Consider the following 25,209-nt stretch of genomic DNA (forward strand, 5'->3'; position numbering starts at 1 on the left):
TCACGTCTGTCACATGTGCTCAGTGTGAACCTGCTTTCATCTGTGAAGAGCACAGGGCGCCAGTGGCGAATTTGCCAATCTTGGTGTTCTCTGGCAAATGCCAAACGTCCTGCACGGTGTTGGGCTGTAAGCACAACCCCCACCTGTGGACGTCGGGCCCTCATACCACCCTCATGGAGTCTGTTTCTGACCGTTTGAGCAGACATATGCACATTTGTGGCCTGCTGGAGGTCATTTTGCAGGGCTCTGGCAGTGCTCCTCCTGCTCCTCCTTGCACAAAGGCGGAGGTAGCAGTCCTGCTGCTGGGTTGTTGCCCTCCTACGGCCTCCTCCACGTCTCCTGATATACTGGCCTGTCTCCTGGTAGCGCCTCCATGCTCTGGACACTACGCTGACAGATACAGCAAACCTTCTTGCCACAGCTCGCATTGATGTGCCATCCTGGATGAGCTGCACTACCTGAGCCACTTGTGTGGGTTGTAGACTCTGTCTCATGCTACCACTAGAGTGAAAGCACCGCCAGCATTCAAAAGTGACCAAAACATCAGCCAGGAAGCATAGGAACTGAGAAGTGGTCTGTGGTCACCACCTGCAAAACCAGTCCTTTATTGGGGGGTGTCTTGCTAATTGCCTATAATTTCCACCTGTTGTCTATTCCATTTGCACAACAGCATGTGAAATGTATTGTCAATCAGTGTTGCTTCCTAAGTGGACAGTTTGATTTCACAGAAGTGTGATTGACTTGGAGTTACATTGTGTTGTTTAAGTGTTCCCTTTATTTTTTTGAGCAGTGTATATTGAAAGCAGGTGCTTCCACACAGGTGTGGTTCCTGAGTTAATTAAGCAATTTTATTTTATTTTATTTTATTTAACTAGGCAAGTCAGTTAAGAACAAATTCTTATTTACAATGACGGCCTACACCGGCCAAACCCAGACGACGCTGAGCCAATTGTGCGCTGCCCTATGGGACTCTGAATCACGGCTGGTTGTGATACAGCCTGGAATCGAACCAGGGGGTCTGTAGTGACGCCTCAAGCACTCAGATGCAGTGCCTTAGACCGCTGTGCCACTCAGAGCCAATTAACATCCCATCATGCTTAGGGTCCTGAATAAAATGCTGGGCAGGCCATTATTTTGGTTACCATGGCTATGCCCCCATAGGATGACAATGCCCCCATCCACAGGGCACGAGTGGTCACTGAAGTGTTTGATGAGCATGAAAACGATGTAAACCATATGCCATGGCCGTCTCAGTCACCAATTGAACACTTATGGGAGATTCTGGAGCGGCGCATGAGACAGCGTTTTTCACCACCATCAACAAAACACCAAATGATGGAATTTCTCGTGGAAGAATGGTGTCGCATCCCTCCAATAGAGTTCCAGATACAGTGGGGGAAAAAAGTATTTAGTCAGCCACCAATTGTGCAAGTTCTCCCACTTAAAAAGATGAGAGAGGCCTGTAATTTTCATCATATGTACACGTCAACTATGACAGACAAAATGAGGAAACAAAATCCAGAAAATCACATTGTAGGATCTTTTATGAATTTATTTGCAAATTATGGTGGAAAATAAGTATTTGGTCAATAACAAAAGTTTCTCAATACTTTGTTATATACCCTTTGTTGGCAATGACACAGGTCAAACGTTTTTTGTAAGTCTTCACAAGGTTTTCACACACTGTTGCTGGTATTTTGGCCCATTCCTCCATGCAGATCTCCTCCAGAGCAGTGATGTTTTGGGGCTGTCGCTGGGCAACACGGACTTTCAACTCCCTCCAAAGATTTTCTATGGGGTTGAGATCTGGAGACTGGCTAGGCCACTCCAGGACCTTGAAATGCTTCTTACGAAGCCACTCCTTCGTTGCCCGGGCGGTGTGTTTGGGATCATTGTCATGCTGAAAGACCCAGCCACGTTTCATCTTCAATGCCCTTGCTGGTGGAAGGAGGTTTTCACTCAAAATCTCACGATACATGGCCCCATTCATTCTTTCCTTTACACGGATCAGTCGTCCTGGTCCCTTTGCAGAAAAACAGCCCCAAAGCATGATGTTTCCACCCCCATGCTTCACAGTAGGTATGGTGTTCTTTGGATGCAACTCAGCATTCTTTGTCCTCCAAACACGACGAGTTGAGTTTTAACCAAAAAGTTATATTTTGGTTTCATCTGACCATATGACATTCTCCCAATCCTCTTCTGGATCATCCAAATGCACTCTAGCAAACTTCAGACGGGCCTGGACATGTACTGGCTTAAGCAGGGGGACACGTCTGGCACTGCAGGATTTGAGTCCCTGGCGGCGTAGTGTGTTACTGATGGTAGGCTTTGTTACTTTGGTCCCAGCTCTCTGCAGGTCATTCACTAGGTCCCCCCCGTGTGGTTCTGGGATTTTTGCTCACCATTCTTGTGATCATTTTGACCCCACGGGGTGAGATCTTGCGTGGAGCCCCAGATCGAGGGAGATTATCAGTGGTCTTGTATGTCTTCCATTTCCTAATAATTGCTCCCACAGTTGATTTCTTCAAACCAAGCTGCTTACCTATTGCAGATTCAGTCTTCCCAGCCTGGTGCAGGTCTACAATTTTGTTTCTGGTGTCCTTTGACAGCTCTTTGGTCTTGGCCATAGTGGAGTTTGGAGTGTGACTGTTTGAGGTTGTGGACAGGTGTCTTTTATACTGATAACAAGTTCAAACAGGTGCCATTAATACAGGTAACGAGTGGAGGACAGAGGAGCCTCTTAAAGAAGAAGTTACAGGTCTGTGAGAGCCAGAAATCTTGCTTGTTTGTAGGTGACCAAATACTTATTTTCCACCATAATTTGCAAATACATTTATTAAAAATCCTACAATGTGATTTTCTGGATTTTTTTTTCTCAATTTGTCTGTCATAGTTGATGTGTACCTATGATGAAAATTACAGGCCTCTCTCATCTTTTTAAGTGGGAGAACTTGCACAATTGGTGGCTGACTAAATACTTTTTTTCCCCACTGTATGTGTAGAATCTATGTCAAGGTGCATTGAAGCTGTTCTGGCTCGTGGTGGCCCAACTCCATATTAAGACACTTTATGTTGGTGCTTCCTTTATTTTGGCAGTTACCTGTACATATACAGTGCATTCGGAAAGTATTCAGACCTCTTGACTTTTTCCACATTTTGTTACGTTACAGCCTTTTCTAAAATGGATTAAATAAATCAAAATCCTCATCAATCTACACACAATACCCCATAATGACAAAGCGAAAACATTTTTTTGTTTTTGTTTTTTTTACATTTATTTTAAAAAAAATACAGAAATACATTATTTACATAAGAATTCAGACCCTTTGCTATGAGACTGGAAATTGAGCTCAGGTGCATCCTGTTTCCACATGATTTGGAAAGGCACACACCTGTCTATATAAGGTCCCACAGTTGACAGTGCATGTCAGAGCAGAAACCAAGCCATGAGGTCGAAGGAATTGTCCGTAGAGCTCCGAGACAATATTGTGTCGAGGCACAGATCTGGGGAAGGGTAACAAAACATTTCTGCAGCATTGAAGGTCCCCAAGAACACAGTGGTCTCCATCATTCTTAAACGGAAGAAGTTTGGAACCACCAAGACTCTTCCTAGAGCAGGCCACCAGGCCAAACTGAGCAATCGGGGGAGAAGGGCCTTGGTCAGGGAGGTGACCAAGAACCTGATGGTCACTCTGACAGAGCTCCAGAGTTCCTCTGTGGAGATGGGAGAACCTTCCAGAAGGACAACCATCTCTGCAGCACTCCACCAATCAGGCCTTTATGGTAGAGTAGTCAGACGGAAGCCACTCCTCAGTAAAAGGCACATGAAAGCCCACTTGGAGTTTGCCAAAAGGCACCTAAAGACTCATAGACCATGAGAAACAATATTCTCTGGTCTGATGAAACCAAAATTGAAGACTTTGTCCTGAATGCCAAGTGTCACGTCTGGAGGAAACCTGGCACCATCCCTACGGTGAAGCATGGGGGTGGCAGCATCATGCTGTGGGGATGTTTTTCAGCAGCAGGGCTGGGAGACTAGTCAGGATCGAGGGAAAGATGAACGGAGCAAAGGACAGAGAGATCCTTGATGAAAACCTGCTCCAAAGCGCTCAGGACCTCAGACTGGGGCGAAGGTACACCTTCCAACAGGACAACGACCTTAAGCACACAACCAAGACAATGCAGGAGTGGCTTCGGGACAAGTCTCTGAATGTCCTTGAGTGGCCCAGCCAGAGCCCAGACTTGAACCCGATCGAACATCTCTGGAGAGACCTGAACATAGCTGTGCAGCGACGCTCCCCATCCAACCTGACAGAGCTTGAGAGGATCTGCAGAGAAGAATGGGAGAAACTCCCCAAATACAGGTGTGCCAAGCTTGTAGCATCATAACAAAGAATACTTGAGGCTGTAATCGCTGCCAAAGGTGCTTCAACAAAGTACTGAGTAAAGGGTCTGAATACTTATGTAAATGTGATATTTCTGTTTTTATTTTATTTTTATAAATTAGCAACAATTTCTATAAACCTGTTTTTGCTTCGTCATTACGGGGTATTGTGTGTAGATTGATGAGGGGGGGGGAATGATTTAATCAATTTTAGAATAAGGCTGTAATGTAACAAAATGTGGAAAAGGGAAAGGGGTCTGAATACTTTCCGAATGCACTTTACATGTACACATACGTATGTAATATGTATGTACACATATATACACATACAAGTACAGACTCAGTGGTGGTATTGTGGTATAGTCACAGTTTTATCATAATTCCAAAATTCTCATCTGCTTCGTTCTCTGTCGGGTGATTTCACTGTACGCATTATACTGAATCTGAATGGATATACACTATATATACTAAAGTATGTGGACATCCCTTCAAATTAGTGGATTCAGCTATATCAGCCACACCCGTTGCTGACAAATGTATAAAATCGAGCACAAGGCCATGCAATCTCCATAGACAAAGATTGGCAATAGAATGGCCTTACTGAAGAGCTCAGTGACTTTCAACGTGGCACTGTCATAGGATGCAACCTTTCCAACAAGTCAGTTTGTCATATTTCTGCCCTGCTAGAGCTGCCCCGGTCAACTGTAAGTGCTGTTATTGTGAAATGGAAACATCTAGGAGCAACAACGGCTCAGCCACGAAGTGGTAGGCCACACAAGCTCACAGAATGGGACCACCGAGTGCTGAAGTGCGTAGCGAGTAAAAATAATCTGTCCTCAGTTGCAACACTCACTACCGAGTTCCAAACTGCCTCTGGAAGCAACGTCAGCTCAATAACTGTTCGTCGGGAGCTTCATGAAATGGGTTTCCATGGCTGAGCAGCCACACATAAGCCTAAGATCACCATGTGAAATGCCAAGCGTCGGCTGGAGTGGTGTAAAGCTCGCCACCATTGCACTCTGGAGCAGTGGAAACGCGTTCTCTGGAATGATGAAACACGCTTCACCGTCTGGCAGTCCGACGGACGAATTTGGGTTTGGCGGATGCCAGGAGAATGCTACCTGCCCCAATGCAGAGTGCCAACTGTAAAGTTTGGTGGAGAAGGAATAATGGTCTGGGGCTGTTTTTCATGGTTCGGGCTAGGTCCCTTAGTTCCAGTGAAGGGAAATCTTAACGCAACAGCATACAATTACATTCTAGACGATTCTGTGCTTCCAACTTTGTGGCAACAGTTTGGGGAAGGCCCTTTCCTGTTTCAGCATGACAATGCCCCGTGCACAAAGCGAGGTCCATACAGAAATGGTTTGTCGAGATCAGTGTGGAAGAACTTGACTGGCCTGCACAGAGCCCTGACCTCAACCCCATCGAACACCTTTGGGATTAATTGGAACGCCGACTGCAAGCCAGACCTAATCGCCCAACATCAGTGCCCGACCTCACTAATGCTCTTGTGGCTGAATTGAAGCAAGTCCCCGCAGCAATGTTCCAACATCTAGTGGAAACCCTTCCCAGAAGAGTCGAGGCTGTTATAGCAGCAAAGGGGAGACCAACTCCATATTAATGCCTATGATTTTGGAATGAGATGTTCGACGAGCAGGTATCCACATACTTTTGGTCATGTAGTGTATGATCACTGTATATTCTCTAAAAAAATAATTTTTCAATAATGTTACGGATACTGTAAAGGGTATGGAGGAATGGGGTTGATGTGAATGCAGTGGCCTTGAAATTAAATTGTATGACTGTAACCATGGTAACATACGCTGAGATGATGTTGATAGTAAACAGTGAATGTGTTGAGTAGGAACATCACATGAAATTATAACTTAATAATAGCTAATTTGCAACAATCTAAGATGGTTTCCCTATTAAGGCCCACAACTCTTTCACATATGGATATCCCATACTTCAGAGGAACACTGAGGAGGATGAAAGCAGTGTTTGTGTGTCCCACCTGACTTTCATCAGTGTGTAGGTGGTGTCTGTGTGTAGGGTTAACGGGTAGTGATAAATCGTATCAATAGGCCTGTGAAATTATTTTACGTGGCTACAGCTGTCCCCTCCTGACCTTGCCCAGTCCACCCCAGTCCACTCTGCTCCACTCGGACCGCTTTATCAAGGTGAAGCAACACAGAGCCTCCCTGTACCTTATTTATGGCCTGGCTTGGTATGGTCTGTCAGCGAGCCTTAGTGCTCAAATAAATACTTTCACTTTCTCTTGTTTTTTCCGTCTCTCTCTCCCTCCCTCTCTCTTCTCTCACCCCTATCCCACTGTAACCAGCTAGCCAAGCCAAACAGAGTAACACAGAGGCTACAGTGAAATGAGAGAGAGAGAGAGAGTAATGAGGGGAAGTTACATAACTCAATGATCTCAATAAGAGGAGGGAGTTGAAAAACATAAATGACAGTAAATCATTCATCAGCTCATCACTATTTTAAGCAGACTGTCCAAACCCCATCCCTGGTCCTAGTCGTAGACACAGACAGACTCCAACTCTGCCATAATGTTGCTTGTAGAGGATGTGTGTCAGATGGTGTTGAAGCTAATGGGATCCCAGTCAACCTGATCCAGCACTAACCTACTAAAATGTCAGAGCAGGGATATGATTGGTTAGGATAGAGGATAGAAAGATAGAGCAGGATTGGAATGGGCTGGCCGACACCCTTGCTTAATCCTTGTGTTGAAAACATCTCTCTTGAAGGGAGAGATGGGGGATCGAGGCAGGAGGCTACACCCATTAACTGGGGTTAGGGGACTCTTCAGAGGTACTGAAAAGCTTCACGGAGCCTCTCGAAGCCTCAGAGACAGACATAAAGCCTGGAAAGGACATTAAAAGATACTGACAGAAGCAAAGTTCAAAGGCCTTTGAAAGCTGAAAATCTGGGCCTGTCTAATCATGGGTAACCAGTTTGGGACTGCTCCACTCTTTTCCATCTGTGGCTTGGTGCCTTTTCATGAAGCGATCCTCCATGATTGAATAGGGCTCTCCTTCTCCTGATGCCTGGCTGGGGGAGTTGGGACACATGGACCAGGTTGTAGGCTGTGGCTTCTGACAAAACTACTGTGGGAACTAAGAGACTCCCCATAAAAGGGAAAAAGTTACTTTTACAAATCATACAAATTGAAATATATTTACTATTTTGCTGCTTTTCTCTGAATTGTATGTATTTTTCACCACATGCTGTAGTTGCATGTGTCCTATAAAACCGCAGTCCACAAGTGTTTCCTCTTTTGGCTAAATCTGCCCATTATAAATTAATTAGCCAGGTTATTGCTTTTCCGGCCCCTTTTGGAGTAATTTACCACATGTGAAACAATCTGGGTGATATGTGTTCTCCTTAAGAAATTAGAGGTCCCCTCCCTCTGGGTCATTAAAGTCCCTGTACCCCCTACGCACGCACGCACGCACGCATACACACACACACACACACACACACACACACACACACACACACACACACACACAGACACACACAGCCCATGTTTGATTAGATAACAGTATGAAAAATGTATGCACTCACTAAAACTGTAAGTCGCTCTGGATAAGAGCGTCTGCTAAATGACTAAAATGTAAAATGTAAAATAACACACAAGGGGGCACAAGGAAGTAATCATAAATCCCTGGGCCCCCTGGGTAGAGGGGTAGTGGTACCACTATCAAAGCATTGTGTTGAGGCACCGTCCCATTGAAGTTCTGACGGAACACGACTTCAAGAGCCGCCCATAAAATACTGGACCCCTAATTGGCCTATTATGGTATCTAATGACCCCTGATGATATTATCGGCTGGGCGGTGGACCAATCACGAGCGGTGGGATATTTAAGCAATAAGGCACAAGGGGGTGTGGTATATGGTTAATATACCACGGCTAAGGGCTGTTCTTAAGCACGACACAACGCGGAGTGCCTGGATACAGCCCATAGCCATGGTATATTGGCTATATACCACTAACCCCCGAGGTGCCTTATTGCTATTATAAACTGGTTACCAACGTAATTAGAACAGTAAACAAGTAGATTTGCATCATACCCATGGTATATTGTCTCATATACCATGGCTTTCAGCCAATCAGCATCCAGGGCTCGAACGATTTCTATAAAAAAATTTGATAGAGAACAGCTAAAAACATTCCATCACTATGGGTGTGGCTTATTAAGATGATAGACATTTTGCTGTGTCCAACATGAAAGAGTAATTAATTTTTATATAAAAATTGATTAAACCAACAGTGCCACATTTTGTTTTTGCTTTAGTGTTTTCCTCTTATGTCCACAAAATGTATATTTTTTTGTATCATTCACGTACGATTGATTTAAACAAATGATGCTGATTGATTTGACAGAAGGTTATGGAACAATACAACAGAAATAGCTTTGATGAAATCAAGCCTCCAGAGATGATCAATATTCTCTCCGAATATCTTTTTGTTATCATGTTCTCATACTGTGCCACTGGAAAAGCCATTTCAACCAGCTACTAGACACAGTGGTAAATATGACTGTGGGACCTTCAGAATGACAGTGTGCATTCCAAATGCCACGCATACCGTGTGTGAAACCTATAGTATCTAACAGGATTTATTGTAATATATTGAGTATGTATTCTGTGTGATGAAATATATTCTTTATGATACTATGATGAGAAAAACAAAATCACTTGAAGGCGCTCTAATGCTTTACTGGCTCTGGGCATGACATTGAGGTGACCTGATCTGAATCTGATGATGACAAAAATACATTATTGCCGAAATAAAAAAATATATAAAAAATGTTGTTGTCGCCTGCTTTCTCTAAGTTACTATTTCACAGTGGTTTAGATGGTACAATGATTCTCTACACAATGACTGCTTGTTTTGTCACATAAACTGAAAAAGGTGAACTATTAGAATTTTAGTTTCATATGATCATGATCATGATGATGATGATGATGACTTGTAGAAACTGAATGTGATACTTCCCAAAAGCAAAAGAAGCCAACTTGATTAATTAATTTAAAAAAATGTTTACACAGCTATTCGTTTGTGACTCAGCCTATAAATTGTTACTGGCCCTTTAATAAACCGCGACAGGAGGTGGGAGAGGTGGTGCTCAGAGAACGGAGTGGAAAGGATTGTTTTGTGCGCCACCGCACTACAAACTTGACGGACGTACATGCGGACAGCGGACCGATAACTTACCTTATTGCTGGGCTCGTGGGAAATTCATAACACTTCGGAGGTGAAGTAGTCAGATTTAAAAACTATTTTTAACGATATTTGATTCTCTGAAAGGACGAGATCCTTTGTCCTTTAACAGCGGTTGTGTCCCCGTACTACATGTAACCCTGCTCTGTTCAGAGCTCAATTGTGAATTTCAACTTTCTCTTATCAAATTTGAATTTTATTAACCTCCCTGTCTGGAAATGAAAGTAACATGATCATTTTGGGTCTGTTTGTATGGTTTGAACTGCTGAACAGCTTGAAGACTAATTTTATGTTTCTTTATTACAGTTTTAATATTTCATTTATTATTATTATTGAGGATCATAACACATCTTTCATTTTACTTTCAAATAGCTTTTACTATTGAATCGGGGGACAAAGTTGGTAAAAGGAAAAAGTAGGATCTACATCTCATTTGAATGTCAAATATGCCCGGGGGCAATCCCAGCGCCTTGCAACTGGTTCAGTTTGGCTGGCTGGTTCCTTATGGTAGAGCGCAGTCCATTGTGCGTTAAAAGCTATCAACCAACCATACAGGCTAGAATTCCCCTTTTTGTTTATCGGTGTCTGTAACTCTACCCACCACAGATTGTGTTCAAAATATCTTATCATCTGGGTTAGTTTTGACAAGACCCCCATCATTACAACAATTGAACCTCACCTTGGGTGATCTGCTTGTCTGAAAGTTGTTGCCTGCCACTTTAAATCAATGACCTATGGGATTAATGTATGTATTGCGTAGGCACAGCTTTGTTACTTCTATTGTACAGTAGCGTGTGCTGGCTGCATTAATTGAAGCGGAAAATATGTGACTAGTAGGCCTAACTGCAACATTGTTCAGCTATTGTTGCGAGCTATGCCATCCCGCGCCCGGCCGTTCACACACAGGCATGTTGTTTACAGGCTGTTTTGAAGTCTTGGCTGGACAGATCTGTGAGGAAGATAAAAGTAATGTGAGGGACTTGGCTCTGCTTTTTGATTCCTCCTTTTATTGATTAACTTTAATTGAGCATAAGAGGATATAAAGAGCCTTAAATGCAATGTTTGTTTATTTGAGATTATGAAGTGGTTTATTTGGAGAGAAAAAAAAATAGTAACATAAATGCTCCAAATAACTAGTTCACTAATATTGTAGATAGAATGTCCTGTAGGACTTGGCTATACCCATGGCTTAATGTGAAAATGGAAGATGGGGTATAGTGCATCACTGATAAATACTATGACTGGTTACATAACAATTACTCTACATGGAAAAACGATTAGCATCATCATCCAATGTCGTTTTAACATGATTAGAAATGTACTAAAGCTAAACAAACTAGCCAGGAGTTATTCTGAGTTTATGCTTTTGTTTATTATTAAATGTTTTCCCTGAGTGTCTCGCTCTCTCCTCTTCAAAAGCCAAATTGTCTGTTTTATTGTATGTGCCCTGAGGCTGTTTGCTAACATGGCACCCCTCTTGTTCATCAGTGGATGGGTATCACATCAGCTGAGTGATTTTGATTAGCCCTGATGGATAATTACAGGAAGTGGTATTGCGTTGCATTTGAGTCATCATGTACTGTAAGTATTTAGGGCTATGATCTGCTGTAAACAGTATCAGCCATAACATAGCCCCCAATTGACCATGTATTTTCAGTAAGTATGCATACATGCCTCCCTTCTAGTAGCAACTGTTAGGCCTCTGACCTTTGTCCTCTGATGTTGGTACTCTAACTCTGCTTTATTTGAAGCTGTGTGATTGATGGTGTCTGGGTCTCTTGGTAACCCCTCCCTACTCAGCCGTACTGGATTCTAAGGTCAGTTTTTGGCATTTAGCAGACACAACCTTACCCCATGACACCTGGAGAGGAGATGCGGAAGAATGGGGAAACTGAAAGTGGTGCAGTGTGTGTGTGTTCTAGCTCATGGACAGACAGGAGATGTGTGCCTGTCCTGTCCTCACAGGCTTTCCAGCTGAGCTTTAGGAAGAGATACTGCATTGATGTTCACACTCCTCTCCCCATTTCACTATATATCGCTCTCTACTAACCAACCCTAACCTTCTATCGCGCTCTTCCTCCCCCTACTCTCCTCTTACAATACGGTGTGCTGTGTTGACAGTTGGCACCCACTCCAGACCCCTCCTCAACTCTTTATTGTCTCAAAAGCCACTCTGGGTCTCCCAGTGCTGCCAGCGATCATTCCATCCCAATCTATTGTGTGTCTATTAGTGTCTGGCATCTCTCCTGGAGTCTCTAGCTGCTTTCTAGCTGCATGGGACCTGCTGCCTGCTGGTCTGTGTGTTGTGAAGGCTGAGGCTCCTGCTGGCTGCTGCACAGTAAAGGGGCTCAGCTGGCTACCTGCCCAGTTCTGCTCTGCACTTCTCTGAGGTCATACTCTCCCTACAGTCTGCAGCACTAGAGAAGGAGAGAGTGAGGAGGGAGGGAGGATTCAGACGCGGCTCCCGAGTGGCGCAGCGGTCTAAGGCACTGCATCTCAGTGCTTGAGGCGTCACTACAGACCCCCTGGTTCGATACCAGGCTGTATCACAACCGGCCGTGATTGGGAGTCCCATAGGGCAGCGCACAATTGGCCCAGCGTCGTCCGGGTTTGGCCGGTGTAGGCCGTCATTATAAATAAGAATTTGTTCTTAACTGACTTGCCTAGTTAAATAAAGGTTAAATAAATTTTTTTTTTTAAATTAAATTAAATTGACAATGTGCTGCTTCTCATAAAACCGCTGACTTCAGGTGTATTTTTCACCGTCAGATTGTATACATTTTCTTGAGTTGCCAAACAAATTCCCCAGTGATTTGACCATGAGTCAATGAGTTCAGTGGAAGCTGCATGTCCTCAAAGTGATTCTTAGGGCTGTAGACCGATACTCATGGCCCAGAAGACCAATTTGAGTGATGGTTTTCCGTGTGCACTCGTTTGTGTAGCCTACTTGTGTGTACTACTGATTTATGTTTTAGTCAAACATATCTGTTTGGGCTTCTTGCGGTCAATTTGCCATCTACAAATTATTTGTAATTATGTTCCGGCGTGCAGCTGAATCTAGGGGATGATCCCTGTCCAAGGGTAAGATAAGAATACCCCTGCTATAGGCCTTGCTAGTGTGTGCACACATTCTTGTGGTTGATAGCAGGTTACTCATCTTGGTTAGATTCCCTCCTGTTGATCTTGGACAGTACTGGAGTCCCAGACAAGGGATATTGTGTCTGGCACAATTACAGGAACTACCTTTCTCCTGAAAGGGAAGCAGATGCCTTTGAACTTCGAGACGTCTTGTCGAGGGCATATAACCTTCTCCGAACCCTTTTTCGACATGGAAGTAAGAAGCCATTTAACTTGAAAATGGACGTCTTTCTACTTTTTGGGGGTTTGAACTTGACCTGTTTGAACTTAAGTGTTGAACTTTATATTTTTTATGGGCCTTAGCTATCTTCACCTGCTGGAACTTTAATGAGTGTGACATTTTTCTGAAATGTCCAGGGGCCTAATTTATAAACCATGCGCCAGTTTTCACACAAGTTGGCATTTATACAAATGTAACTTGACATGAGAATCTGCTAGTGGTTGAAATATTGTATTGCAAGCTGGCAAGTAAGTATCTTGTGCAAATGGGGGATATGATGAAAAGCATTCATGTATGTATGTGGTCCTCTGTAGCTCAGCTGGTAGAGCACGGCGCTTGTAACGCCAAGGTAGTGGGTTCGATCCCCGGGACCACCCATACACAAAAATGTATGCACGCATGACTGTAAGTCGCTTTGGATAAAAGCGTCTGCTAAATGGCTTATTATTATTATTATTATTATTATTATTATTATTATTATATAAAGAAAACAACAGGAAAACGTATTAATAAGAATGCAACAATTTGCTGTTTAGCGAGAAGACAGAATCTGTTGACATTTTTAAAATCTAAAACAATTACACATAGGAATCTTATAATTAGACATACAAATATTTTCCCAGTGTAATATAATTTTTTTTTTTGTAGCCTGACCTACAATGTTTCAGAATTTGTGGGCAGCCCATCATATTTCGGTTGGGGAAAAAGTTAATGCAAAACATTGTTGAATTCAAACGTTCTGCTGACAGGTCCATGACAATTTACCATTGTTTTCTCCTTCAGAAACTGACAGTCCTTTTCCAGATACAGCATAAATTACTGCTAAAGATTAAAACATTCTGCCAACACAGTAAATAGACCGGTTGCTTATGTAAAATATTTGACAGTATGGGTAGGTCACAGTATTGCTGTGAGAGGAGAGCGACATCGTTGCCTATTTAATCTTAGAGCCTATACAAAAGCAGGACATCTAAACCAAATAATCTATTGATAAACTAAATATTGAACAACAATCCTTGTTTTGCATGCCGTGGCCTAATGCCAATGGTTCCAAATTATACAACAAATAAAGGGCGTTATTGTCACTGTAAAAGGTGAATTGAGGTATTTTCCAGGTAGAGTTTTAATGCTCATTCACTCATGCACAGTTTTACAACAGGTCGGATGTATAATGGGAAACATGCGTATGTATGGCGTGGATTTTGAAAAATGTATTTGCGTAACGGTTATAAATGAGGCCCCAGGACGCTGTCAACTGATATTGTAGCTAGCTAGCTAACACTCTGAAAGGCGACCACATTCCAGCTCTTGTCGTCACTAGGCTGTAATCCTATGACCCTCCTCTGAGCTACCTACAGGGTTCTCCTGTGGATCTGTAACTCTAGTGCAGTGGGTTGCAATCAGTGGTAATTTCGTCAACAAAAATAGTTTCTGTGTCCAAATACCCATACTTACGTCCTAAATAGGCCATTTTGATTATGTGAAAAAGGAAAGTTTTAGAAAATAAACTATACTTTAAATGCCCGGATGTCATACTCTTTTCGGATTTTACAACAGCTGATCAATTTAGATATGTGGATGCGCTACCGAAATCAACAAAAAATAGTGTGTATTTTTTGAAAATCGAGTATAGTTTAAATGCCAGGATGTTATACTCATTTGGCTCTTCATCTTGTAGAATCCGATGCACACTTTTCCACAATGAAGAGGTGGGCTGGGGGTGATAGGCCTTAGTTCTCTTCAAGTAGACAAACAACAAAACTAGGCTTAATTGGGAAGATGCCGAATAGCGAAACTTCTGCGGTGGTGTTCAAATGTAGGCTAAGTCGTTTTTGTTCTCCTTAATAAAATGATTGAGTATTGCATCGTAGGTTACATCTTTCAAAACATAAGTATTTTTATGGAGGGGGTGGGGATTTCTGTTTTGTCATTGAAAGTGTTTCTTGTTTGGCCTTCGTCAGCGCTTTTAAACTAAATAGTAAACCATATTTTTATTTCTGAATGCAACCAACCGGAGACTCGGGATGTAGCTGCGTTATTGATGCCATGTTAATCAGGCCTTTTTATTTGAACATCGATTGTTTTGTAAGCTAGGCTATCTATTTAATTTATGGATCAAGCCTTAGCAGTTATTCTGATCTCGTTCCCAATGATCAGTGCTTTACTGTTCAACTGGCCACATTTTTTGTGCAATAGCCTTTTGATTTGAACATTTGAAAGGTTTTGGTCTGTGTACTAGGCTATTTGATTTAATTTATATATGTTACAGCCCTTTGGTTTCACTAATAAATATGTTGAAATAGAACCAAATGATATGCTTCTTTTTAAATAGGATAGATGGGCTACGGTATAGGTTGAATGTAATAGTCTGCCTATAACCAGCCTGATTAGGCCTATAACTCATTCCTATTCTATTCAGAGTTTAGATAAATTAAAATAATTGGAAATTAGCTATTATCAGGCTGGTTAATGCGATGCCTGTCGAATTTGGAAGATTTTTCCTGCTCCTTTTTGGAGACTGTTGCATGATAGTGGTCCATTCTAAATAAATTAAAATTTCACACACATACATACACACACACTACTGTTCAAAAGTTTGGGGTCACTTAGAAATGTCATTAAAAAAATAAAAAAATAATATCAAATTGATCAGAAATACAGTGTAGACATTGTTAATGTTGTAAATGGGCATTGTAGCTGGAAACGGCTGATATATATATTTTTAATGGAATATCTACATAGGCGTACAGAGGCCCATTATCAGCAACCATCAGTCCAATGGCATGTTGTGTTTGCTAATCCAAGTTTATCATTTTAAAAGGCTAATTGATCATTAGAAAACCCTTTTGCAATTATGTAAGCACAGCTGAAAACTGTTGTGCTGATTTAAAGAAGCAATAAAACTGGCCTTCTTGAGACTAGTTGAGTATCTTCAGCATCAGCAATTGTGGGTTCGATTACAGGCTCAAAATGGCCAGAAACAAATAACTATCTTCTGAAACTCGTCAGTCTATTCTTGTTCTGAGTAATGAAGGCTATTCCATGCGAGAAATTGCCAAGAAACTGAAGATCTCGTACAACGCTGTGTACAACTCCCTTCACAGAACAGCGCAAACTGGCTCTAACCAGAATAGAAAGAGGAGTGGGGGCCCCCGGTGCACAACTGAGCAAGAGTACAAATACATTAGAGTGTCTAGTTTGAGAAACAGACGCCTCACAGGTCCTCAACTGGCAGCTTCATTAAATAGTACCCGCAAAACACCAGTCTCAACGTCAACAGTGAAGAGGCGACTCCGGGATGCTGACCTTCTAGGCAGAGTTGCAAAGAAAAAGCCATATCTCAGAATGGCCAATAAAAAGAAAAGATTAAGATGGGCAAAAGAACACAGACACTGGACAGAGGAAAATTGGAAAAAAAGTGTTATGGACAGATGAATCGAAGTTTGAGGTGTTCGGATCACAAAGAAGAACATTTGTGAGACGCAGACCAAATGAAAAGATGCTAGAGGAGTGCTTGATGCCATCTGTCAAGCATGGTGGAGGCAATGTGATGGTCTGGGGGTGCTTTGCTGGTGGTAAAGTGAGAGATTTTTACAGGGTAAAAGGGATCTTGAAGAAGGAAGGCTATCACTCCATTTTGCAACGCCATGCCATACCCTGTCGACGGCGCTTGATTGGAGCCAATTTCCTCCTACAACAGGACAATGACCCAAAGCACAGCTCCAAACTATGCAATAACTATTTAGGGAAGAAACAGTCAGCTGGTATTCTGTCTATAATGGAGTGGCCAGCACAGTCACCGGATCTCAACACTATTGAGCTGTTGTGGGAGCAGCTTGACCGTATGGTACGTAAGAAGTGCCCATCAAGCCAATCCAACTTGTGCGAGGTGCTTCAGGAAGCATGGGGTGAAATCTCTTCAGATTACCTCAACAAATTGATAACTAGAATACCAAAGGTCTGCAAGGCAGTAATTGCTGCAAATTGAGGATTCTTTGACGAAAGAAAAGTTTGAAGGAAACAATTATTATTTCAATTAAAAATCATTATTTCTAACCTTGTCAATGACTACATTTCCTATGCATTTTGCTATATTTCCTATTCAAACTCATTTCATGTATGTTTTCATGGAAAACAAGGACATTTCTAAGTGACCCCAAACTTTTGAACGGTAGTGTATATGTGGTCCTCTGTAGCTCAATTGGTAGAGCATGGCACTTGTAACGCCAGGGTAGTGGGTTCGATCCCTGGGACCACCCGTACGTAAAGATGTATACACACATGACTGTAAGTCGCTTTGGATAAAAGCGTCTGCTAAATGGCTATTATTATTATAATATATATATATATATATACATACAGTGGGGAGAACAAGTATTTGATACACTGCCGATTTTGCAGGTTTTCCTACTTACAAAGCATGTAGAGGTCTGTAATTTTTATCATAGGTACACTTCAACTGTGAGAGACGGAATCTAAAACAAAAATCTAGAAAATCACATTGTATGATTTTTAAGTAATTAATTTGCATTTTATTGCATGACATAAGTATTTGATACATCAGAAAAGCAGAACTTAATATTTGGTACAGAAACCTTTTGTTTGCAATTACAGAGATCATACGTTTCCTGTAGGTCTTGACCAGGTTTGCACACACTGCAGCAGGGATTTTGGCCCACTCCTCCATACAGACCTTCTCCAGATTCTTCAGGTTTCGGGGCTGTCGCTGGGCAATACGGACTTTCAGCTCCCTCCAAAGCTTTTCTATTGGGTTCAGATCGGAAGACTGGCTAGGCCACTCCAGGACCTTGAGATGCTTCTTATGGAGCCACTCCTTAGTTGCCCTGGCTGTGTGTTTCGGGTCGTTGTCATGCTGGAAGACCCAGCCATGACCCATCTTCAATGCTCTTACTGAGGGAAGGACGTTGTTGGCCAAGATCTCGCGATACATGGCCCCATCCATCCTCCCCTCAATACGGTGCAGTTGTCCTGTCCCCTTTGTAAAAAAGCATCCCCAAAGAATGATGTTTCCACCTCCATGCTTCACGGTTGGGATGGTGTTCTTGGGGTTGTACTCATCCTTCTTCCTCCAAACACGGCGAGTGGAGTTTAGACCAAAAAGCTCTATTTTTGTCTCATCGGACCACATGACCTTCTCCCATTCCTCCTCTGGATCATCCAGATGGTCATTGGCAAACTTCAGACGGGCCTGGACATGCGCTGGCTTGAGCAGGGGGACCTTGCGTGCGCTGCAGGATTTTAATCCATGACAGCGTAGTGTGTTACTAATGCTTTTCTTTGAGACTGTGGTCCCAGCTCTCTTCAGGTCATTGACCAGGTCCTGCCGTGTAGTTCTGGGCTGATCCCTCACCTTCCTCATGATCATTGATGCCCCACGAGGTGAGATCTTGCATGGAGCCCCAGACCGAGGGTGATTGACCGTCATCTTGAACTTCTTCCATTTTCTAATAATTGCGCCAACAGTTGTTGCCTTCTCACCAAGCTGCTTGCCTATTGTCCTGTAGCCCATCCCAACCTTGTGCAGGTCTACAATTTTATCCCTGATGTCCTTACACAGCTCTCTGGTCTTGGCCATTGTGGAGAGGTTGGAGTCTGTTTGATTGAGTGTGTGGACAGGTGTCTTTTATACAGGTAACGAGTTCAAACAGGTGCAGTTAATACAGGTAATGAGTGGAGAACAGGAGGGCTTCTTAAAGAAAAACTAACAGGTCTGTGAGAGCCGGAATTCTTACTGGTTGGTAGGTGATCAAATACTTATGTCATGCAATAAAATGCAAATTAATTACTTAAAAATCATACAATGTGATTTTCTGGATTTTTGTTTTAGATTCCGTCTCTCGCAGTTGAAGTGTACCTATGATAAAAATTACAGACCTCTACATGCTTTGTAAGTAGGAAAACCTGCAAAATCGGCAGTGTATCAAATACTTGTTCTCCCCACTATATATATGTGTGTGTGTGTATATATATATATAAGTTTGGACATACCTACAACACTTTATTGGTTACTACATGATTCCATATTTGTTATGTCATGGTTTTGATGTCTTCACTATTACTCTACAATGTAGAAAATAGTAAAAATAAAGAAAAACCCTGGAATGAGTAGCTGTGTCCAAACATATTACTGGTAAAATATGTGTGTGTGTGTGTAATAAATATGTATATTTATATATATATGTAAAGACAAGATTTAAATCAAGAATAGTATGATGGGTGACAATATTAGCCTATCACTTGTGAATGATGCCCAGCTTGTATGCAATAAGGCAAGAAACAGCGCATGCCTTTTTTTTGGGTGACTTTTTCCAATCATAGTCTCTCGCACACCTCATGTAACCTACCCCATAGGCCTATATGTTTTGATAAGGTTTGTATCACAACTAAAGTGGCCAAATAACTTCTTAAAATTAAACACATAGTCTGCTTTACAACGGGTGTAGAGCCTAACTGGCATACATATAGAGCACGTGAGTTTCAAGTTTGGGGAAGATAATTTTCACCACAAAAATGCACCTATAATAAAAGCATTACATGCATAATCGCATTTGCGGTCACTTTTGAGTGTGGTGTTTTCCCGCTAATTGATTGCGTTTTGGAACATTCACACTTATAGCCTACTGCCGTGCGCGCATTGCTGCACTTATAATGTGAAGAAATTGCCTAATAGTTTATCAACATTTTAAGCTAAACATTCTGATCTGTTGCGTCAGCCTCATTGCTTTTAAAAGGTTTTTTGATGCTAGTGGTTGTATTAATTTGGGATCTATCGCATCCCCACAACTGTCCCAGACTATGCTTGGAATATTTATTTCTCGCATAGAATAGGTCAACTTTTGTACTATGGGGCATAGTAGATTGACATAGGCTAGTGCTTTTGCTGTTCGTTAGGCCTACTCATCTTGTTGGCTGACAAAAAGTAGATGTGGACAGTTTTTCTAACATCTTCAATATGCGCCTCGGAATTTGATAAGGACACATGCAGTTGCGTCCCCGATGTGTCTGTCTTCCCTTGTAGCCTGTGAGAACGACCCGATCACATGATGGGCATTGGCTAATAAGAATTGAGATATCTGAGCGAGCCATGTGAGTGAGAGGTGCTTCGGCGCACGCAGCCAGGAGAAGGGAATTATAATTGTTGTATTCAGCCAAAGGGCACAACGACCACTGGCCGCAAAAAGCATGGATTTTTTTAGGGGGCATTACGGCCACACAAAGGGGATGCCACCGGGAAATTCGAGGGATTATCAAGTACATGTCAAATTGTAAATGAGAGACTGAATAAGTGTGAGCAGCCTGCGCAAAAAAACACAGCAGAGCTCAGGCCTTTCATTTGACTTTTTTCAAATCATCATTAGTCATATCATGCAGCCTAAGAATATATACAAAATCAAAACATATAGCCCAATGTTTGTATCACAACTAAAGTTGCATAAATAATGACTAAAATGTAAATTAAGCATAATAGGAGGACCTGTTTCTTTGTTAACCGCTCAACACAGAATAGCCGCATGTGCGCACTCCCTCAAATAGTTTTGGAGAAAATATCCTTTCTAGTTTATTCAGCTATGTTCTGTTGAATTCTTCATACTATAAAGTAATGCCACAGAATTCTAAACAACTCCAAGTATCCTATTCTGTTCTTCTAAAATAAATGTTTTATTCATATCATGTTTCTTTAGACATGTCTAAAATAAATAATGGATTTATTGTGATGTGTAGGCTATATTAAAGGGATTGATTTAGACTTTTTTAAATGTAGATGTTCCAAAGGTCTACATCAGTGGCTTGTAGGCTATGCGTGGAAACCAGGAGATGCAAAATGTGTTTGTTAATTAACAGTCAATTACTGTAAGACTGGCAGTTATTTGCTTGACAATCACCGGCTGACAAAATGTCATGACTGCCACAGCCCTACTATGACTAAACAAAATGAACACTGGTTACAACCCCATCAAATGGCCTGGGCCATGCCTTAAAGGACAGAGTTTAGCCAGGGATAGGTAGGGTGATACTCAGTCTTTTCTGTGTGTTGAGATGCACCTGATTCTGTACGTTGCATTCCATACACCTACCTGCGTTGGTTTACGGTCAAAGTAATTTGACATGCATTTAGATACATAGCCGGTTTGGCTGGAAATGTATCCATCTGTGGTTCAACACTACTCCAGGCTGTTATATTCCGTTTCTGCTTGACAAGATTGATTGTGATCTACTGGTTGTAGGACTACTGGTTATAATGTAGCACTTGACTGTCAGCTATTTTACACACACAGCTTCCACAGTACAGTTTTTAGCCTGAAGTCTAGGTTTGAATGACTCATTATTATTACAAGCGTTTAGAGAATGGATGTGGAGAATCTGTGAAATGTCAGATAATACTACCTGATGTCCTGAGCTCAAAAGAAAAGACAAAAGATCATGTAATTTTCTCAGGGTGAGTCACATTCCGAGGGTTCAGAGTCGGAGGCATCATCAGTAGCTTCTGTGGGACTGTCACTTGTCACAGTACAATACATTCACTGCTCCACCATGAAATGACACAACTCGACACACCTGTCCAACTCTGCTCTACCTATTCACTGGAATCTGTCACCGACACCTGAACCTCCCAACATGTTTTGAAACATTTCACAGCCAGTGATTTGAGCATTCCAGTGAGGACTCCACCTGAAAGGAGATGCATAGCTACAGCTGGAGTCATGAAACCCAACCTCACCCAACACACTCTTGAGAAAGAGAACCCTGAGTCTTCTCTATGCAATCTCATTTTTGTCTCATAAATTGGCTCTATAGTCCAATAATGGCTGCCTTTGGTGGGGGGACATCAGTGTTTCTCTTCAACCAAATTGAACAGTGTTTTAGGGGAGTGTTTGTGTTCTCACAGTCATAACAATATGTAATTGATGCAGCAGTGTTTACACTTTTGTAGATATTAGATTCCAAGTTGAATTGTCCCTCCTTATGGTGGGACTCGGTTGTCTGTGTCCTGATTTGATAAAATATGTCTATGGAGACATGGTTAACCATTTAACCCTGACCGTGTTAACTCCCTTCACATCTAACACACCACCACTGCTTTGACTGGCCTAGTAGTCGGGCTGTTGTGCAATATGTGTAGGCTAGACACTAGAGGAGTCCTATGTATTCAAAGCATGCATCGTGGTGTGCATCTGGTCTGTCCATCAGAGAGTGAAATGCTCTGGCCTGTTCACAGTTCAGTGGTTCTCCATTGTTCCCTCTCATCGTTCTCTTCCTCCGTATGGGCTTAGAAAGTGGTGGTATCTCTCAAGCGTAGGCTTCAGCTGCTGAAAAGACAAAGGAATGCCGTCATTGCTCCCCAGTGGCCTCCTCTGTACTAGCCTTGAACACTCCATTAGAGGGCTTATCCATCCCGTGACTCCTAGACCTTGTGCTCCTAGGCCTGTCTATATGGGCAGAAGTAACACTATACATCTGATGGATTAATTTATCTAATAATAATTTGTCTGTCAGCAGTATCCTTGCCATGCATTCCCTTTTACTCTGGGTGAATATGAATAGAGGGTGTTCTGGGCTGGACTGGCTGGTTATATCCACTGGGTCGGTTCTCAGGAGATGGCCCTGTGTGTGTGTGTGTCCTGGATGTGGAATCCCGTTAGGGTTTGGCTCCCGTCTCCCTTTACACTGGAAGCACTGCTTTGTTTCTTGTTGATCTGGGTCCATTGTGATCTCTGTGACTTTGTCGGTTCTTCAGTTCTGCTGGCTTTGTGGTAGCCTATAGGGACTGTGTGTGTGTGTGTGTGTGTGTGTGTGTGTGTGTGTGTGTGTGTGTGTGTGTGTGTGTGTGTGTGTGTGTGTGTGTGTGTGTGTGTGTGTGTGTGTGTGTGTGTGTGTGTGTGTGTGTGTGTGTGTGTGTGTGTGTGTGTGTGTGTGCTCCCGATTGGCGCAGTGGTCTAAGGCACTGCATCGCTGTGCCACTAGAGATCCTGGTTCCAATCCAGGCTCTGTCGTAGCCGGCCGCGACCGGGAGACCCATGGGGCGGCGCATAATTGGCCCTGCGTCGTCCAGGGTAGGGGAGGGAATGGCCGGCAGGGATGTAGCTCAGTTGGTAGAGTATGGCGTTTGCAACGCCAGGGTTGTGGGTTCAATTCCCACGGGGGGCCAGTATGAAAAATAAAATAATGTATGCACTCACTAACTGTAAGTCGCTCTGGATAAGAGCGTCTGCTAAATGACTAAAATGATGTAAATGTGCTATCCGTGAGAGAAAGTGTGTTTACAACTTAGTCTGACTGTGAAGAATCTCTCCAAATCACCTTGCAATGCACCCAAATAGCTACCCATTATGTGATCAAGATTAGTGTTTCTAGCTCTCGCTTTGCTCAAACATACTGACAGACACAGTGCTGCGAGAGCTGTTGATGGACTGAGTTTATTGCGCCCACACACATACACACACCCTCTTATAGCCTGCGTACTAGTAAACACACATGAAGACATTCTCCCAGGGCTCTACTGCATGTTGTCTCACTGTCGTCAAACATAAACCATTCATTGTTTCCAGGAAATCAGACCTGCTCGTTAGTTGAATGCCAAATCCACACATAGACACGTAGTGAGGATAGTTACAGTACAAGGAAACCGAATGAGACTGGGTGGTAAGAAAGGTATGCAGGTAGAGGGACACGTCTGGCTGATCATGTGCTGCCCACTGATTTTGTGATCTTATTTACATAACAATGGCTAACTATGAACTTTAAGAAAGGGAAAAACCTGCACTTACTGAAAATTATTTCAGTTTTAATTTTATTTTTTTTGCAGTAGAGGTCAGAACAAACAGATGCCATAAGTCTTTAGTGTCACATTCCTGATGGAAACACAATAACATTAGAGCTACATTAACATAAAACACTGGCGACCCACTGTTGTGGGGGTAAGTCTTAATGGAAAGCACCATCTGTGTCTGTTGTATCTGTTCAGCAGGGCCTTGCTGACCTGGCTGGACCAATGCCACTGGTTTGCATCACATTGATCATATTTCTCCATCCTCCCCTGGCAAATGTGTCTTATTACCCAGTCCTCCCCTGGCAAATGTGTCTTTATTACCCAGTCCTCCCCTGGCAAATGTGTCTTATTACCCAGTCCTCCCCTGGCAAATGTGTCTTATTACCCAGTCTTCCCCTGGCAAATGTCACATCCCTATCATTCAGCTGTCTCTTTTCCGGGGAGAAGGCCTTCTGGCTTCTGCCCTGTGTGTGTAGGTGAGCTGAGCTGAGGCTTGTAACACATCCCCATCTGCTGGGCCTGAACTGGGCATTCCTGCAAAGTTGCAGGGAATAAAGCGCACACACACACACACACACACACACACACACACACACACAGTATGCTGGTAAATATTGTCTGGGTCAATTAAATCAACCCAACGATGTGGGTTACGGTTTAGTGTTTGTGGCAGCCTCTCACTCAGACCAGTCTATTTACTGTGATGTGATTTTCAGCTTGTCAAACTGCTGTGAATCTGTGTTATGGCTGTAGTAAAGAGATGTTTGTGAGGCTGTCTGTTGTCTTTGAGGGTAAAAGCTTTTGTTGGGGCAGGTTTTGTTGACTACTGCTGGTGTTGTGAAAGGGAGCAACATGTTGTTTCATTATCTCATTCTTGTCAATGAGGGAGCGAGCTGCTCAGTCGGAGCTCCCCATGAGTTCCACTGTAACTGTGTGTGTGTGTTAATCAGCAGTAGCTGCTGCATTGGCTGAATGGATTTTGCACTGTGCAATGCTGGTATCTGCTTATCTTTCTGGTGATTTGGCCCAAAAAAAATCAGCTGCCGCTCCGCTCACTCTGTGGCACAGGCAGGCAGAGCAATCAAGCTATCATGGGTCAGCACTCTGTTTTGCACGTGGCTCTCCCATTTGAAGTGGAAAAAATAAACAGACTTTTATACTGTTGAAAACAAGCTCCCAATCAATGTTCCATTGTCCAGTAACATCGTAGTAATAACTTCACCTCAGGTTTGATGAAATACCACATTGTCATGATGGTCTTTTTCCTATTACTAGGGGAACTGTAGCCTAATTCTGGCAGTAGTATGGGTATCTTTTCCAATGTAATGAGGTTTGAGTTCCAGCCTCTCCTTTTTATGCAAAATGATCCTCAATAGAACCTCTCTCCATCTATAGTGTTGCAGCTGTTGGCCTGTTGAGTGAGTCCACCCCCTG

At 42.7% G+C, this 25,209-nt stretch overlaps 1 protein-coding gene across 1 annotated transcript in view; it reads left to right on the forward strand.

Annotated features, from left to right (window-relative positions):
• The first annotated feature begins 9,541 nt into the window (after window positions 1-9,541).
• Window positions 9,542-25,209, forward strand: part of LOC121547572 (cdc42 effector protein 4-like) — a 29,601-nt gene continuing 13,933 nt past the window's right edge. The window contains exon 1 of the mRNA XM_041858912.1: window positions 9,542-9,662. The gene's annotated coding sequence lies outside the window, so the exon portion shown is untranslated. The remainder of the gene's footprint in view (window positions 9,663-25,209) is intronic.

Source organism: Coregonus clupeaformis, chromosome 31 (genome assembly GCF_020615455.1).
Source record: "Coregonus clupeaformis isolate EN_2021a chromosome 31, ASM2061545v1, whole genome shotgun sequence".
NCBI lineage: Eukaryota > Metazoa > Chordata > Actinopteri > Salmoniformes > Salmonidae > Coregonus > Coregonus clupeaformis.